Genomic DNA, 20,324 nt, shown 5'->3' on the forward strand with positions numbered 1-20,324 from the left:
TGTTTAGCGCGGTAGCGGTTGCTCTGTGCTGCATAGCACGCTTTACTCTACCTCTCTTCGTCTTAACTTTCTGCGCGTGTTTTTAATCCAAACATATCATGTCTATATGTTTTTGGAATCAGGAACCGACAAGGAATAAAATGAAATTGTTTTTAAAACGAGTTCGGAAATGTAATTTTAATCATAATTTTTATATTTTTAATTTTCAGAACTTGTTTTTAATCCGAATATAACATATTTATATGTTTTTGGAATCAGAAAATGATGAAGAATAAAATAAAAGTACTTTTGGGTCGTTTTATAAAAAAAATAATTTTAATTACAATTTTCATATTTGTAATGACCAAATTCATTAATTAATTTTTAAGCCTTCATGCTGAAATGCTATACCGAAGTCCGGCCTTCGTCGAAGATTGCTTGGCCAAAATTTTAATCAATTTGATTGAAAAATGAGGGTGTGACAGTGCCGTCTCAACTTTTACAAAAAGCCGGATATGACGTCATCAAAGACATTTATCGAAAAAATGAAAAATATCTCTGAGGATACTATATACAGGAACTCTCATGTAAAATTTCATAAAGATCGGTCCAGTAGTTTACTCTGAATCGCTCTACACACACACAGACACAGACACAGACACACACACACACACAGACACACACACACACACACACACACACACACACACACACACACACACACACACACCACGACCCTCGTCTCGACTCCCCCTCTATGTTAAAACATTTAGTCAAAACTTGACTAAATGTAAAAAGAGAGATAGAGAGAGAGGAAGAGGGAGAGAGAGAGAGATAGATAGAGAGATAGACAGACAAACAGACAAGCAGACAAACAGACAAACAGACAGTCAGACAGACAGACAGACAGACATACAGACAGACAGACCCGTAGACAGACAGAGAGACAGAGAAGACAAGAGAGAGATTAAGAGAGAGACGGAAATGGAAAGAGGGGAGGGGGGGGGGGGGGGGGTGGGTGGAGTAAGAGAGTAAAGCAACACCGGGTAAAGGGGACGGACGGAAGGGAAGGGTTCGGTAAAGGGGAGGCTGTTGCTAAATATTGGTGTTTGCGCTTGTAAGGGGACGCATAATCAATACGGCAAGAAATTAAGAACAAGTCGCGTAAGGCGAAAATACAACATTTAGTCAAGCTGTCGAACTCACAGAATGAAACTGAACGCACTGCAATTGTTCAGCAAGACCGTATACTCGAAGCATCGTCAGTCCACCGCTTGTGGCAAAGGCAGTGAAATTGACAAGAAGAGCGGGGTTGTAGTTGCGCTGAGAAGGATAGCACGCTTTTCTGTACCTCTCTTCGTTTTAACTTTCTGAGCGTGTTTTTAATCCAAACATATCATATCTATATGTTTTTGGAATCAGGAACCGACAAGGAATAAGATGAAATTGTTTTTAAATTGATTTCGGAAATTTAATTTTGATCATAATTTTTATATTTTTAATTTTCAGAGCTTGTTTTTAATCCAAATATAACATATTTATATGTTTTTGGAATCAGGAAATGGTGAAGAATAAGATGAACGTAAATTTGGATCGTTTTACAAATGTTTTTTGTTTTTTTACAATTTTCAGATTTTTAATGACCAAAGTCATTAATTAATTTGTAAGCCACCAAGCTGAAATGCAATACCGAAGTCCGGCCTTCGTCGAAGATTGCTTGGCCAAAATTTCAATCAATTTGATTGAAAAATGAGGTTGTGACAGTGCCGCCTCAACTTTTACAAAAAGCCGGATATGACGTCATGAAAGACATTTATCGAAAAAATGGAAAAAAACATATGGGGATATCATTCCCAGAAACTCTCATGTAAAATGTCATAAAGATCGGTCCAGTAGTTTGGTCTGAATCGCTCTACACACACACACGCACACACAGACAGACAGACAGACAGACAGACACACACACACACACTCACACACACACACACACACACACACACACACACACACACACACACACACACACACACACACACCACGACCCTCGTCTCGATTCCCCCTCTATGTTAAAACATTTAGTCAAAACTTGACTAAATGTAAAAAGGGCGTTTCGGTTTATCGGCATCACTCCCCAGGCCTTGTTAATACATCTTTCTTGTTCATTCTTTTGTTTTTTTACTCGCTATATTTTATACCCTCTCCCTTTCTTTTTCTGGCGTTTTAATTACATTATATGTGCACTTTATTGTCCGTTACACCCTACATGTTGCCTGGTCAACAGTATAATCCAGATTACTCTTCCAATTCGGGCTTGGCATCCCTTTCTTTTCATCATCCATACATTTTGAGATGAAACTGACATGCCGCCCGTGCACTCGTTGAGCAGAAATAACACCACCTGTCAAGATGCTCCAGTGTAGCAGCCTATTTTGATACATTCCAGTTTGACCGGGAGGTCATTCTAGGCTAGCCTATTTTGACCTGGAGGTCATTCTGGGCTAGTCAGTTTTGACCCCCCCCCCCCTTGTCAATTTTGAACCCCCCTAAAACTTTAAGAATGAGTACATCAGGAGCTTGTATACAACTACGTATATCTTAGGTTTGAGAGGAGTGGGGGGTCATTCTGGGCTAGCCTCCCGGTCAAAATAGGCTAGCCCTGAATGACCCCGCGGTGAAAACTGACTAGGCCAGTCAGTTTTGACCTCTCCTTCAAACTTCAAGAATAAGTACTGTAGGACCTTTTAAAACGAAGTATACGTTAACATGTGCACACAATTTGTAGGAAAAATGATTTTTTCTTAAACTAAAAAAGTCGACAAAATCTTTTTTCTAAAAAAGATTTTTTTTTTTTCGACGCTTCCCTTCAAATGTCAAGAATAAGTACATTATGACTTTTTGATGACGAAATGTATGTATATACATATGTATGCATTTATGTATCTCCACAGGTTTGGGGGGATCCTTTTTCCAACAAATATTGTGCACATATACATAGGCTTACATTTCGTTTTAAAAGGTCCTAAAGTACTTATTCTAGAAGTTTGAAGGGAGGGGGGGTCAAAATTGACTAGGGGGGTCAAAATAGACTAGCCTAGAATGACCGGACGCCCAGAATGACCTCCCGGTCAAAACTGACTATGTGTCAAAATGGCCTGTTACCCCGGCTGTAGGGCTGCAGGAATTCGTTCCGCACCTGATATGTCTGTCTCTCTCTTTGTCTCGAAGTTCAAGTAACCCCATCAGAGAGTGTGATACAAGCTCCTGTGGTTCCAGGCATGTCCGGAGTACTCGAAGTTCAAGTAACCCTATCAGAGAGTGTGGTTGTATGAGGTCTGCGGATGGTACGATAGGCCTAGTATGAAAGCAATGATTGGCGGGTTTCGTGATTCTAGACACTCCCGGAGTATGGCATTTTTGGGATCACGACGACTTGCATGATTTCTGCGTCTGGGATTATTTTATCGCCTACCCTGATTGCTTATTTGTCTGGTCTCGTAAATGAATAAACCACCAAGAACTAGCAGACTTTAAGTCGCAGGGATGGAGAGATCGAAGATCAAGTAACCTTACCAAATAGTAGTGGAAAAGAGCTGAGCGTTTTTATGGATGAATAAAAAACACACAAGAAAGGTAAGTCGTTGGAACGTTTAATTATTGACAAAACAAAACGTTACGTTCACACATATTTTTTTCATTTTTCATTTCTTCATTTTTTCATTACTTTATTGTCCCATCGCTGGGAAATTCGGGTCGCTTCCTCCCAGTGGAAAGCTAGCAGCAACCGAGTCGCGCTACCCAGGTGTCTGCGTGTTTAGGTGTATTCAGCCACCTGCACTTATGGCAGAATGACCAAGGTCTTTTACGTGCCATTGTGATGACACGGGGGTGGGACATGGCTTCCGTCTCTGGGTCTGCACATAAAGTTGACCCGTGTCCGTCCCGGCCCGAATTCGAACCTGCGACCTTTCGATCACAAGTCCAGTGCTCTACCAACTGAGCTACCGGGCCCAGCGGTCTTTTAAGTGCACAGAAAAAACACTGATTACACAACACTTATCTTGAACAAATGTTCAGCGGCTTGCAGTGAAGACACAAGCGATTGAAGCAATGATTACTGACTTAAAAGACCGCTGGGTCGATATACTTGTGAACGTAACATTTTATTTTGTCAATAAATAACCGTTCCAACAACTTAATTACCTTTCTTGATTTTTGATTTTGAATTTTGGAACGTTGGCAGTCTATTTGTTTTTTTTATTTTTGTTTTTATGGATGGTACGAGCGGTGTGAAATTGATGACTGAGAGTCTACGAATTGCCAGACACTATTAGTATACTGGGTTTCATGATTAATTTCATGATGTCTGGACCAAGGGGTAACTTGTCGCCAGCACTGTCTGCATCTGTGTTGCTCTCGTTAAGTACCCCCCTCTGCCTATTTCAACCCTTTGGGCGGTCAGTTTTGTCACAGATACAGAGAGACAGAATGACTTGCAAATAGACAGACAGACACAGGCACACACGCACACATTATCATACAGACAAAGACCCACACACATACACACGCACGCACGCACACAAACAAACACACACACACACACACACACACACACACACACACACACACGCACGCTCAGGCACACGAACAGACAGACAGACAGACACAGACACACACACACACACACACACACACACACACACACACACACACACACACACACTCGCAAACACTCGCAAAAGCTATATGCAAAATCTATTTCACCCCCTGTGTTGTTTTGCTTTTATTTTCTTCTTGCTTTCTTGGTATTGTTAACGCTTTTCTTATTATGTGTCCCATGCATTCAGGCAGTAAGTGTCTGTTTTTATGGCAGGAGGAAAAACCATGTCCCCAATGGAGCACATTTGAAACTCATTTTCTCCAGGACAAAAAGTGTTGTTGCGCATGGTTTCATTGTGCTCCTTTTGTTGCAATGTTCGCATCATTCTGTCCCTTTGCAAATGTTTGAGGGAAAAAGCAAACACGCGAAGAGGAGGGTCAACCATGATGTCCCACGAGTTTTGTCTTTCTGTCGTTTCTGTTCTTTTTAACGGCGCTGCATGTCAGTTTGTGTTCTGTGTTTAAAAAAAAAAAAGTATTTTGTTACACTCTTGTTGCTGTGTCTGATTTGCACGTTCGCCGCTCCCTTTAAAAATGCGAGTGATAGCATCTGTTACGCGACAACAATTCTTTTGTCATGACACTGTACACGCTTGTTTGTTTGGTTTAAACAAAGTTTTATTCAGGATTTCTTCGCATGAACAGTTCAAAACACACAACTAGGACACGCACTCAAGCAAATGCTTATATCACGTGACCAGAACAGTACTAAATTACACACATTTTCGTAATGGTGGACATAACAACAATAAACCAGAGGAACAAATTGAAAGAATGGGGATGGGGAGCTAACTAGGAACAAAGGAATCTACAGAAGATAAAAAGAAAAGGGAGGGAAAGGGGGAAGAAGGTACTAACAACCACAAGGAGAGACTAGGACGAAAGCGCATAGGAAGAGAGCATCAAGTCTAAGACATGCAACATGTAAATTCAGGTAAATGTAACAATTTTTTATGGAAGGCAGTAATTCGTTAACATGTAAAATACGAGACAAACGATAATAATCATTACTTATACGCTGCTTATGTAATCAAATACGATAACACAGGGAGAGGCAGTGTGGAGGTACACATACGCCTGCCCACACACATATACACTATCAATGCGTGAACACATCCATCAAATCAATCGACGCTTGTTTGTTTGTTTCATTGTATATACTCATGTTGCTTTCTCTGGTTTGCATGTACGCTGCTCGCTGTAAAAATGCGAGCGATAGTATCTGTTTCTTTGTGTAAGTCTGTTGCTTTGTTTTGTTCGTTTCTTTGTATACTTCTATTGCTGTTTATATTCTGTACACTGTTCATTACATGCCACGGGGCAATAATTTTTTTTGTCTTGAGAGATGTGAGTCTTGTTTGTTTGTTTCTTTGTATACCGATGCTGCTGTTTTTGTTTTGCATTAAGCTGATCGTTGAGAAAACAGCGAGCTGACATTTGTTACGCGACAACAATTCTTCTCCCATAAGACTTAACGCGCTAATTGTTTGTTTGTTTCTTCGTGTACTCCTTTTGATTTGTTTTCTTCGTTTCTTTGTATACTTCTACTGCTGTTTATTTTTCGTTCGAGCTATAGCTCTTGTTACGGCACAACAATTCTTTTCTCTGGAGATGTGTGAGTCTTGTTTGTTTGTTTCTTTGTATGCTGATGCTGCTGTTTTTGTTTTGCGATTTTGCTGATTGTTGAGAATAAAGCGAGCTGGCATTTGTTACGCGACAGCAATTCTTTTCTCCGGAGACGTGCGACTCATTCGTTGGATTTTGTCAAAGATACCGAGCACATGTTTCCCGCGTACTGTCAAAGATACAATGCAGTGTTTCCCGCGTACTGTCAAAGATACCGTGCCGTGTTTCCCGCGTACTGTCAAATATACAATGCCGTGTTTCAAGTCCCGCGTACTGTCAAAGATACCGTGCCGTGTTTCCCGCGTACTGTCAAAGATACCGTGCCGTGTTTCCCGCGTACTGTCAAAGATACCGTGCCGTGTTTCCCGCGTACTGTCAAAGATACCGTGCCGTGTTTCCCGCGTACTGTCAAAGATACCGTGCCGTGTTTCCCGCGTACTGTCAAAGATACCGTGCTGTGTTTCCCGCGTACTGTCAAAGATACCGAGCACATGTTTCCCGCGTACTGTCAAAGATACCGTGCCGTGTTTCCCGCGTACTGTCAAAGATACCGTGCTGTCTTTCCCGCGTCAAGGATCATGTTGACCGAAACTGACATGTCACGGGCTTTCCCATCAAGCAACACCATCCTTTCGTTTGGACACGTACCAGTAATCAATCGTGTGTCTTGCATTCCGTGCAGGGTCGGATTTGTGTTTGTTTGCTGAGTTAATTTAGCAGATTGACTCAGGTGTCACTTACCAGATTGATTTTGGAACAAATTCCCACTGGGTACAGGAAGTAGCCAAGCTATTGCTTTTTGGCATGTGTTGAAAGGGATACACTTCGCCGGCAAAAAGAAGGGCTCGAATCGCCCCATAAGCTACACCATTTTTTGTTGGGGGTTGTAGTTATGTCACCACACACCAGAAATACCAACAACAAAAAAGAGCAGTGATTACGCTCAGTTTTTTTAATTAGATTTACCAGTATGTGCAGATTCCAGACCCCTCCTCCCCCGCACACACGCATCCACACTTACACACATAAAAATAAACAATCAACAAACACATAAAAGCACAAAACAAAACGAATCGATCCACACACAAAAAAGCAGAACAAAAGCAACACAAACAACAAGAAGAAAGAAACAAAGAAAAAAAAATAATTTAAAAAAACAAACGCAACAAAAACAACAACCAGAACGTTATAAAACCCGTGCGGCATCTGCAGCATCTTATGCAGAGTATACAAGGAACTTAGTCGATAAATATCGACAGGGGGCGGACAAATGGTTTACATGTGAAATGTGTGTATATGGGTGTGGTTCTGAAACAAACAAACCATGTGAACCCCCCCCATCCCACCGCTCGCGGGCTGAACGACTGACGTCACATGTCGCTTCGGTCTTTTCCAGAAGAACACCGCGTGTACATAATACACAATTCGATCGCGTAGGGCACTGCCAATGCACATTTTCGCAACGAAAACCGTGCTACTGTTTCTTGTGTGTTAAATCTGAAAGCAATATAAGTGAACGAACAATTGAAAACTGATATCACGTTACTAAACTCCCAAAAGTAATAAATTACTTCTGACTGCGGTACACAATACGGCAGTCACCTCTGCGAATGCTGTCGAAGAATCTAACCGAAAGTAAACATTCTGGGAATCTACGCGCATCGGCCTTGACGCAAGTTCAATACTGAGCCAATGAGCGCGCCGCGGCGAAGTTGGCCGCTGTAAGTCTCGCAGCGCTGGCTGGCTGAGCGAGTTGCGTGTCCATCCATATTAGGTCCAAGCCGCACCGTAGATCAGATTAGTAGGTGCTTGATTTTGGTATTTTGATTTTACATAACATTAAACCTTTCTTGGGGTTCATGGTCATGGCAACAGCCATAATAATATTATATCATGTATAATATTACATTTCAGCATATTTGAATTACATGTCATCATACCAAACTGTCATACATTTTTATTCCTACATCATTCTGATTGATCACAACCAAACCTACTATCAGTGGACACATCCAAATGTAAGCGCCTGTTCTTGACAACTTTTAATCGATCTAAAAATAGCAACTTGCTGGGCCCTTTGCCGCCAACAGACACTGTTTGGCCTGTAGGTAAAATGTACAATGTATTTTCTGATTTGTGCACAAAAGCTTTTTTTCTTTTTTCTTTTTTTTAACATAACAATGTTTAATGTCACTGTATGTTTAAAAGACCATGGTCATATTTGTAAAAAAAATGTTAAATTAGAAAATAAATAACATTTTGGTTCATGATTTTTCCTACACCTGTGCTAAAAATAAGAAATAAAAATGTCGGGTATATAAGTCACTCAAATACAGCTAGGTATGAATGGCTCGGTTTGAGTTTGTTGCAGTTGACCCTGCACAATGCGACATATCATGTTTTTGTTGAACAATTTTGACGTCACCCCTCCCATAGGGTGACGTATTTCACAACTTCCTGTGTTACACAAACTCTGTGATGACCAATTTTGACGTCACCCCTCCCATAGGGTGACGGATTTCACAACTTTCTACAGATGAACAATGTTGCCTTCACCCCTCCCATAGGGTGACGGATGTCACAACTTCCTGTGTACACAAACTGATGACGTATTTCACAACAAAATGGCGCTGCCCATGGTCAACCTCTAAACTATCCGTATAGAATGGGGGCGTCCTCGCCCCCATAATAATTACAGCGGCTATTCTGTCTCTGTACTTGACTTGATTTAAGAACAAAAGCACCTACACACCATTTAACTAAATACAAAACAAAAGACGATTCAGGTAGAGGTTTTAGGTCCACTGAAGTGCTCTGCAAGCTGTCAGTGGCTTTGGCATTGTTCATGCTAAAATTTCCCAGACGTCCAGGCTGAATTCTCAATTGGCCGCATTTGATGGAACTGAACGAGTGTGGACCCAATACCAGCCGTAGTTGGAGGAAAAGAGGTCTAATTCGTGACAAAGTTGCTGCACTTCGTGGAGTTGTACTGACTACAGAGTATTTAACTGCCCAGAGTACATTCAATGTGCCGTAATGTTACGGTGCAAAAAGAACAGAAAAAAACACACACAAAAAGCAAAAAAAAACCATTTAACATGTTTGTTCTCAATCACACCTATTGTTACGGAGGGTATTTACGTGAAAGTGTCTGTGTGTATTAATTACTCTATCAGAAAAATGCGTGTTCTACTCTGTTTACTAACTCACTTCGTCTCACACAAACACAGCACTCAAACTAGGCACAAAGACTGAAACACGATTACTGCCCTTTGCCCTCGTACCTATATTTAAACATCACAACAAAATATAAATATGTTACCTCTCATACAATCAACAATTCTCTTGCATTCACTGTAATAATAATGATAATAGCTTATGTAGCACGTGGATGAATAACCGTTTCTCGATGACGTCGTCACTTGTTTCACACAATCCTTCTGTTAATCATGTTTCCTGTTAATCACAGAATCTCGTTACGCACATTTCACATGTTACGTATTCTCCAGTGGTAATTCACACTACAGTGACTACTCACAATTCAGCGGGTTCATTGCTGGATCCAATATCACGCCAATGACAGAATAATGCTCATGGTGATATGGGGTGGGGTTCCACCGGGTCCCAGAATTCCTGCGCTGCGTTACAACCTTGCGCCCACAATCAAACGATCCGTGGCGACAAGGAGGGGATGCCAGTCTTCTTCCATCTTCCCCGCAGCCGAGAGCATCCTCTCTCCCACCGGGGTGCTGTGTAAAAAGTTTATGCTACCGTAAGTCTCAACCACTCAATTCTTAGATAAACTTCTCCACAAAATAATAATTCCACTCTTACTCAATACTATTCATTCATCCGTCAACTAGCTTATGCTGTTACAGTATTACAACAGCTCATTTACAAATTACTCCATTACAAAAGAACATACCAACATTCCTTTCCAAAATGGCTGACAACAGCTCACACTAGTACTTCTCCAACCCAATTCACAACATTACTTTCACAGTTATTTCACAAGTCAAGATTACTGAGTAAAATACAATTCAATAAATTCCTGTATATTCACAGCATTGAATCACAACTGATTCATCCAAAACATGAGTCGTATAACATTCGACCTCAATGTCCTCTGAGCAACATTCTGAATAAATGTGGAGACACGAACAGAGACGTCTGACTGCCCCCACTTCCAGCAATGTTCTGCTTAAACACAACCAATATGGCTACCTCCCTGTTAGCAATCTCCTCTCTCATTGGTCAATCCTAAAACCCAGTAACCAATGAAAATATAGTTTGCAAAATCAGATCACCCCATTTCAACAGGTGATACTACCGTCACGCAGTCAAGCCATGCGAACCAAAAGTATGGCAAGCTAATCTGTACATATTTGTTAAACAATTTTTAGACTGAACTATGTACAAATCCATTTGTCACACCTATACACAGACAAACTTTAACAAATAATCTGCAGGGTCATTGCAAAAACAAACAAACATGGTAAACCGTAGGTCCTGGAAATAACAAAGCCTCATGAATAAATTAGACTGAGGTATTTACAAAAAGTGTTGGCCAGGGTGCATTTATTGGGGGTGAAAGCAATCGTACTCAGCATCCTATCCCACATTTTGAACTGTACTCAGGCCAAACAAAAATGTATGTGGGTTTAGGGTAACCCGACCAACCCTATTTTTTTCCGCCGCCCCTAAAACTTTTTTTTCATTTCTCAAAAATAATCCCCCAAAACAACCTCTGGCACATTTTGCAACCCTACAGAGGGTTTTGAAGTGTTTGTAGTTTCTGTGCTGATGAGAGTGCGAGGTGAATGCTCACTTCCAAAAACATTGAAGTTCGTGTTTTCTTTACTAGCAATACAGACAAACGTAAAATGCTACAGCATAGACTAAACAAACAGCGACAAATACAAAAAACACCTGGGGATACATTATACAAAAAAGACTAGGACTAACAACCAACCAATTAAAACATTTTTTTTTAAATTGATTACATTAACAACGCACCATGGAACGTCGCTGAACGCCGTGTTTACAATCTGTTTAATTCAAGTGGGAATGCAATCTGTTTTATTGGGAACAAATTAAAATGTTCGATCAGATCTAATGGAACCTGTTGACTTAAACAACATCAATTTCAGTGATGTTGAAAATAGATACTTGACCTGAGCGAGATCTAGAGAAAAAATCTCCTTGAAGTTGCATCCGGGGCTTTTGCGGTACAGAGGCAACCCCTCCCCCTTTTTAAAACCCGGGAAAAAATCCGAGAAATTAAGGTCTTGAGAGGGAGTGATCGAGTCTTAAAGCGGGGGTATATATATGTTGAGAGGTTACGAACAGAATATGTGTGAAATCACAGTCTTAAAAGAGCGGACGGCTCAAAACGGAAGGGGGTCTTAAGGAGGATTCCACTGTTATGTGATTATTGATTCCAAGAAATCTACCCACCACATGTGTTTCCCTAAACTCGGGTGACCTCGATCAAAACACGTTGACTACGTGCCAGCGCTTTTTTTCGCAACAAATTGTGAACTCCGATGAACTCGTGAACGCTGATTTGTGAAAGAAAAGAATAGTATATTGCGCGCGCGCTGCATAACGTACACATCAGAGTTCAGGGGCGAATCAGTTGCTTTGTAAGGGGGGGTGCACTTTGAATCGAAAGTGAATGTGATGGGCGCGAAGCGCCCGAATTTGCTAGGGGGGTCCGGGGGCATGCCCCCCCGGAAAACTTTTTGGCCCAAAGAAGCAAAATGGTGCCATCTGGTGCCATTTGAACTTATAAATGGTCATAGAATCACCTTTCCAAATATTTTTTTTTTTTTTTTGCTGGAGGGGGGGTGCACCACCACCCTGTGCAACCCCCCCCTCTCGTCCGCCCCTGGAGTTAGTTGTTCGTCCCGATCGCAGGATAAGAGCCGATTGCAGGGCCGGACTAGGCTAAGAGGAGGGGGGGGTTGCTAGAGGTGGTCCAGGGGGATATCCCCCCTGGCGGCAGGGGCAGATCAGTCCATTTTATGGGGGGGGGGGGTCAAAACTATATTGTGAAGATATGGGTGTGAAGCGCCGAGCCGACAGCGCGAAGCGCCTAGCTTGCTAGGGGAGTCCGGGGGCATGCCCCCCCGGAACATTTTGAAAAAAAGGATGCAAAATGGTGCAATCTGGTGCATTCTGAGGATGATAATTACCAGTTTCAGGCAGCAGATTTTGTCACTGATTATAACCCCCAAAATTGAAACTCAATGTAAAATAAAGAAATGCATACCTCATTCAATATTTTTATATTTTTATATTTATAAGGTGGGTCCGGAAACCCTAGAACCCCCCCCCCCCCTCGTCCGCCCCTGGGCGGGGTCAAGGGGCAGAGCTCCTTGTGGGGGTCAGGGGGCGAAGCCCCCTGAAGCTGATGGGTAGGTCATAGTCTGACTCTGAGATAAGAAAATGGTCGCTCCTTGCATGAAACGGCATAAAATAAGCAATAATAAAAAATGTTTTAAATAAGTAAGGTACATGTTCAGGCTAGGGGGGGGGGGGGTGCGCAACCCCCATAACCCCCCCCCCCCCCCCCGGTAGTCCGGCCCTGGATTGGAAGTGTGGAACACACTCCGGAAGTTGAGAAAAGCTTGTCCGAGGTAAAGGGTCTCTTACTCTTGCAGACTGCTGAAAATCCTGACAGAATTATTTTCAAAAATCTTCCATTAGACCCCTTCTGCTTCGTGAACTCAACGCTTCATTTTAAAACCCTTAACAAACAATGGTTCTCCTACAGTATCCGCTTAGTAAACTCGACGGCAGGCGTTTGTTGCCGTTTATGTATTGAGGGTAAATTAGTTGGCGCGAATTCCATTTTTGGTCTTCGCGGGTTGCAACACAAGGTACAACTAAAAGCTTACACACAATAAAGAAAAAAGTAACAAAAGTGAACGACTTAAAGTTTGTCAGCTAAAAGGTTTTGCCCAGTTACGGTAACAGCATTACAGTACGAGTGTGTGTATGTGTGTGTGTGTGTGCGCGTGTTCGTGTGTGTGTGTGTGTGTGTGTGTATGTGCGTGTGCGTGTGTGTGTGTGTGTGTGTGTGTGTGCGTGTGTGTTCCCAGAAAACTACCGGAAAGATCTTCGTGAACCTTTACATGTTCTTGCAGATGATATCCGCACCCATTCGTGGGTCATTGATGACGTCATATCCGACTTTTTACAAAATTCACTTTTTAAACATCAACAACAACGACTACAACAACAACGGCAACAACAACAACAACAACAATGTATGCTGCATCTTCATGGGTGTAATACTCGTAACAGTATACGTTAATTGGATCTGTGATCCAAACATGGCTTTTGGTCAATCGAGATGGCAGTTTATTCCACGAGCCCGTAGGGCGAGTGGAATAAACTGCCATTGAGATTGACCAAAAGCCATGTTTGGATCACAGATTCAATTAACATATATATCTCGACATTCACTGGTCTTATGGTTTTTGTTTTCAAAGAAGAAAGAAACTTGCTTGAACACGGACCACTTCTCCGAGCAAAATCAACAAACCTAATCACTCGCATTCCATTCGACGTCACAGACATACGCTTGAAAAAGTAGGACCAATTGTATCGTGTTTAAAATGATAATGAATTCAATTTTTCTTGGGTTTCAACAAAAAAGCAATGGTCTGGAAGAAAGAGAATACAATTCTGAAACAGCAATGAACGGTAATGAACAACAATAAATGAAATGAAAATACGCAAGTTCTCCCAACATCACAGCGACCTTTCCGACTTAGGCCTACGTGGGTCGACCGATTTCATTTTGAGAGGCGGGTAATGTGCGTAAGGTTTGTCAATGAAGGGTTTATTTATTGATAATGTTGATGGTGAGGGATTTGATCTGGCAGTTGGTGAAAGGAATGTTGCTTGGAAGGAGGTTTGCAAGATCGATCTGCTCCGGGGTCATTGAACTCATTTTCGTCGGAGAAGATGTTGATCAGTTCTTCTTTTGTGAAATCCCCCCTTTAGGATAATGGGCTCGCCCGCTCTGTGCATCAGCCGACACATTGCCCTGAAGTATGTTGGAGCCGCTCGGTTTGCACGAGATTCTTTTTCTTCTTCGACAGTTCATTCTCCGATACTGTAGCAGAACGTTTCATCTTTTTTTCACTTTCGAGTATGCGGACGACTGAACTTGACCGCTAAAAAGTAGTCCTTTCGGAATCATTACGCCGAGTCTGAACATGAGGTCCGAACATTGTTTTTAGGCTGGATCCAGGTGAAAGCGAGGCTGTTCTTATCTCTGTATACAGTCGAGAGAGAGAGAAATACATGTCGAGACTATTGTCCATTTTTGTTGTTGTTCTTTCAGATTTGTTTCTATTTTAACTTCAAACACAACTTTATTTAACGTACGATTGTTTCTTTCAGGAGTACCGGTAATTCCCACCATTGCCTACGGCGCAGTGCGAGCTATGGACAGAAAACTGGACAGAGAGTAAGTGACCAGTAGTTAAACTTACCACTTAAACGTAAAGTCCTTCCCACGAAATAATTCCGCTTACCATCTCAGAGCTGCCCAGGGTTTTAAACGGGATAAGAATATACCTCCACTATGACACATACTAACAAGTCGCGTAGGGCGAAATTACTACATTTAGTCAAGCTGTGGAACTCACAGAATGAAACTGAACGCACTGCATTTTTTTCACAATGACCGTAGTCCGCCGCTTGTGCAAAACGGAGTGAAACTGACGAGCCTGTTCAGCGCGGTAGTGGTTTCGCTGTGCTGCATAGCACGCTTTTCTGTACCTCTCTTCGTTTGAACTTTCTGAGCGTGTTTTTAATCCAAACATATCATATCTATATGTTTTTTTTAATCAGGAACCGACAAGGAATAAGATGAAATTGTTTTTAAATCGATTTCGGAAATTTAATGTTGATCATAATTTTTATATTTTTAATTTTCAGAGCTTGTATTTAATCCAAAATATAACATATTTATATGTTTTTGGAATCAGGAAATGATGTAGAATAAGATGAACGTAAATTTGGATCGTTTTATATGAAAAAAAATGTATTACAATTTTCAGATTTTTAATGACCAAAGTCATTAATTAATTTTTAAGCCACCAAGCTGAAGTGCAATACCGAAGTCGAAGATTGCTTTACACAAATTTCAATCAATTTGATTGAAAAATGAGGGTGTGACAGTGCTGCCTCAACTTTTACAAAAAGCCGGATATGACGTCATCAGAAGTATTTATCGAAAAACAGAAAAAAACGTCCGGGGATATCATTCCCAGGAACTCTCATGTCAAATGTCCTAAAGATCGGTCCAGTAGTTTGGTCTGAATCGCTCTACACACACACACGCACAGACAGACACACACACATACACCACGACCCTCGTCTCGATTCCCACTCTATGTTAAAACATGTAGTCAAAACTTGACTAAATGTAAAAACCAACATTCTGATAGCTACATGTGTACGTACGTATAGTTGTACTTCACTTGCATGTTTGATGAATTCTATTTCTCAGATAACCGCTTGTGTGCGTTGGGATATTTCTTTGTCACAAATACTCACTGCATATACTGCAGCCACAACACTGATTTTTAGTATGTGTCCAAGTAAACGAATGTTATTGGTACATTAGGCCTACAATTCTGGCCAGATCTGAGCTGGCGAGCCGAACTGTTTTCTCTGGAAGGATTGTGCCTTTAAAATCAAAATATAGAAGACTGAGACGTACTGGCACGAGAGACACGCAAACAGAGCAGCATGCATCCAAATACCACCGCACTACCCACCCCCTGTTCGTGATACACCTCTTAATTCAGCTTCTTCTTCTTCTTCAGCGTTCCAGACATTCTGGTGACGTGTGAGCTCGTTTTGCCCATTTGGGTTCCTCACACTAGACTATGAGAGCATAGTCAGCTTCACTCCGCTTTCGTTGGGTAGGCATGCTGGGTGTTTTCGTGTTTCCATAACCCACCGAACTCCGACATGGATTACATGATCTTTTCCGTGCGCACTTGGTCTTGTGCTTGCGTGTACACACGGAGGGGGTTAAGTCACTAGCACATCTGCACATAAGTTGACCTGGGAGATCGGAAAAATCTCCACTCTTAACCCACCAGGCGGCAGCGACCGGGATTCGAACTCACGACCTCCCGATTGGGAGGCCGACGTCTTACCACTGCGCCACTTTGCCCGTCAAATTTAGCTTCAATGGTAGCCAGTACAAAAAAAAAAAAAAATTCTTCCCATCCCACCCCACCCCAACCCCTACCCCTACCCTCGCACCCCCTCTAAATCAAGCCACAACGCCAGCCTGTCTAAAAATACATAGGGTTCCTCGCCATCTGATATTGCATCTTCTGTAGACCTAACGTCACGTTATAACTCAGTGGCGCGCCGCATCAAGAAGTTTTTCTCGGCCCCATCGACAGGCTTATTCAATATTGCATGAATGATATACATTCCCTCCCCGTCTATCCTCCTTCTCAATCCCCCCTCCCCTTCCTTCCCCCCTCCTCCCACAGCTGCCCACAAGGCGGGTCAAGATGGCAGACGTGTTCATTCCTAGACAGCTGATAGGCTTACGATTCTTTCTGCCACAAAAGACCAATCCGGCAAGCCCAGTTTGCATTCATTACGACCTAGATTCAAGTGATACCGGGTAGGTAACTCGTTAACAAGAATATATTCAATCGTGGGAGAATCTGTGACGAACGGGAAGAAACAGTTGCAGAATACGAGAAGAAAGATGGGTTAAAAAAAGATAGGTATTTTTGTGATGCTGGTTGCAGGAAGAGAAATTCACTTCAAAAAATATGTCCTTGTTATTACACAGTTTATGAAATTCTTGGTTAATGTGACTTCATTTTTTACTTGTTTTCACGTATACATTTCTGGTTTGCTGTGATTTTTTTGTCCCAATCGTTAATTTCCAGGTTTGTTGTGAATTGGTTTCCTGAATGTCTAGTTTGACGTGAAATTGTTACTTATACACGTAGTTTACCCCAGCAGAAGAAATATGCCATTCACATGTCAAGGAAATAAGATTAACCGTAAAAAAAAAAAACTTGACCTCTCCCAATAACCTCTCGTCCTCGCAGTAAATGTGTATCGTTTATTATTTTGAAAACAGACCATCCAGAAAAAAAATCAGGAGAAAGAAACAGGTCCGTATGAATTGGATAGAAACATATTTCTCATGTAGCAGGGCGAGAGGTTGTTGGGAGAGGGGGAGAGCATCGAGGCCGGTGAGAGACTGAATTGGAGGGCGAGGGAATGAAGAGCTTGCATGGATAACACAGATGGCAACAGAGATCAAGAATGAACACTGAAGGAGAAAGGCCGCCTCATTTGACACCGTTTGGCAAACTCAGCTAAAATATCACACGACTGACATTCTAAGATAACATCTCTTGAGAGCTCAGAGGTGGGAATATAACAGCCACTGTCATCGACTTCTCGTTCTTTCTCGTCTCATACGAGAAAAGGAGCATCAGTCAAGGACGTTCTGTCAATAACTTCTTGCCAAGGGAAAACTGTAGAGCGGAAAAGATCCGGGGCACACGTAATTGAAATTGTCGTTTCCTCTTCAGCACTGTCCAAGGAAGGGAATCGGCAATCGAGGAAAGGAAGAAACGGAGAAAGAGGGGTATGGGGGGGGGGGAGGGGGGGTTGGGGGTGGGCAGATAGAGAGAGAGAGAGAGAGAGAGAGAGAGAGAGAGAGAGAGATGTGACAGAAGGCACAGAGAGAGAGGGAGAGAGGGGGGGGGTATTTGCGAGAAGAAAAGAGAGAGAGAGAGGGAAAGAGAGAGAGAGAGAGAGAGAGAGAGAGAGAGAGAGAGAGAGAGAGAGAGAGAGAGAGAGAGAGAGAGAGAGAGAGAGAGCAAAGCCGTTGCTAAAGCTGACATCTTAAAATCTGTAGACAGTTTTTTGTTTAAATGCCCAAGGACTGTAACGAATGCAAAAGACAGAGCGCGCGCCATGTATTAGAACAAAAACAACAACGTTAACACGGCTGATCTAAACAGAACGGTGGCTGTATTGACGAGGAAACCAAAAATACGAAGCAGAAAAGGATCAAGACCGATTTTAAAGAGGGAGGAAATTGCTGTTGACACTTTAAGTTTAAAAAAAATAAAATATTTATTATATACAAAATAAAATAAAAAGACGACGAACAGGAAGATAAAGAAAAAAACTTGGGCTAAGAACATGTTGACTCTCGTAACCTCTCCACACAAAAAAAATCATTAGCACCAAAAAAAACCCCGTGGACTCCTAGATTGGAAAGAAGAAGAAAAAGAAGCACAAAAAAAGAAGAACAAGAAAAAAAACACGAAAAAAAAAACATGAACCAAAAAAACGAATTTCGATTCTCTTAACCCCCAAGACGAATGACAAGAATAAAAAAAATTAAAAAAAGCAAATAAATTGAAATCGTCAGGCAAGAAAAAAATACTGGCTCCCCTAACCTCCCCTGTCTCCTAAACTCTTGCCAGAGTGTTGTCTAACAGCCGTCTGGGACCTCTCTCCCGGCAGACAGATGTTAGCAGAGGTTAAGATATTTGCGGGAAGTCTTTTGCAGCCCCGGTCGATAACAGCAAAGAATCATCTGTGCATCTCCGTGGCCCCTTGGAGGCTGGGAGCAAAAGAAAAAGGTGCAAACACAACTTGAAGAAGAAAAGGGGTGAACACGACCACAACTGGGAGAGTGTGAAGAGGGTTGGGATAGGTAGGGGTGGGGGTGCTACGGCCGGAGGGTAGAGGGAGGAGCGAGGGAGCGTTCGAGGGTGGGGGGTGCAAGGGGATTCGGATGGGGATGGGGAATGTGCATGCAAAAAGTGGAGTGTTTGTAAAGTATTTGTGTTAATTGGCCATATTCTGAGCACAGTTACGCGCCATTGTTACAAAACGCATAGCATTTTACGTCCTGTTGCGGGAAAACTTGGAGCATGACTCCTAGCATTTAGCGGACGTGGAATTAAAGACAAAAACTTGTATTATAAGAACTTTAAAAAAAATCTATTCGCGAATTAATAGCAAACAAGAACAATGTTGAATCCCTTAACCTTTTTTTTATATTTAGTCAAGTTTTGACTAAATATTTTAACATCGAGGGGGAATCGAAACGAGGGTCGTGGTGTATGTGCGTGTGTGTGTGTGTGTGTGTGTGTGTCTGTGTGTCTGTGTGTCTGTGTGTGTCTGTGTGTGTAGAGCGATTCAGACTAAACTACTGGACCGATCTTTATGAAATTTGACATGAGAGTTCCTGGGTATGAAATCCCCAGACGTTTTTTTCATTTTTTTGATAAATGTCTTTGATGACGTCATATCCGGCTTTTCGTGAAAGTTGAGGCGGCACTGTCACGCCCTCATTTTTCAACTAAATTGGTTCAAATTTTGGTCAAGTAATCTTCGACGAAGCCCGGACTTCGGTATTGCATTTCAGCTTGGTGGCTTAAAAATTAATTAATGACTTTGGTCATTAAAAATCTGAAAATTGTAAAAAAAAATAAAAATTTATAAAACGATCCAAATTTACGTTTATCTTATTCTCCATCATTTGCTGATTCCAAAAACATATAAATATGTTATATTCGGATTAAAAAACAAGCTCTGAAAATTAAATATATAAAAATTATTATCAAAATTAAATTGTCCAAATCAATTTAAAAACACTTTCATCTTATTCCTTGTCGGTTCCTGATTCCAAAAACATATAGATATGATATGTTTGGATTAAAAACACGCTCAGAAAGTTAAAACAAAGAGAGGTACAGAAAAGCGTGCTATCCTTCTTGGCGCAACTACTACCCCGCTCTTCTTGTCAATTTCACTGCCTTTGCCATGAGCGGTGGACTGACGATGCTACGAGTATACGGTCTTGCTGAAAAATGGCATTGCGTTCAGTTTCATTCTGTGAGTTCGACAGCTACTTGACTAAATATTGTATTTTCGCCTTCCGCGACTTGTTTTGGTGTTCGTGTTTGTATTCTGGTGATTACATTTTCCTTATTATATCTTGATCTCTTCGCGAAGTTCACACATCG

At 41.7% G+C, this 20,324-nt stretch overlaps 2 protein-coding genes across 2 annotated transcripts in view; one reads left to right on the forward strand and one right to left on the reverse strand.

Annotated features, from left to right (window-relative positions):
* The window catches only part of LOC138982156 (uncharacterized), a 383,732-nt gene that overhangs the window by 301,011 nt on the left and 62,397 nt on the right, over positions 1-20,324 (reverse strand). The gene's annotated exons all lie outside the window — the stretch shown is intronic.
* LOC138983130 (calcitonin receptor-like) overlaps positions 1-20,324 on the forward strand; it is a 100,916-nt gene that overhangs the window by 60,861 nt on the left and 19,731 nt on the right. The window lies entirely within an intron of this gene.

Source organism: Littorina saxatilis, linkage group LG12, assembly GCF_037325665.1.
Source record: "Littorina saxatilis isolate snail1 linkage group LG12, US_GU_Lsax_2.0, whole genome shotgun sequence".
In the NCBI taxonomy this organism is placed as follows: Eukaryota; Metazoa; Mollusca; class Gastropoda; order Littorinimorpha; family Littorinidae; genus Littorina; species Littorina saxatilis.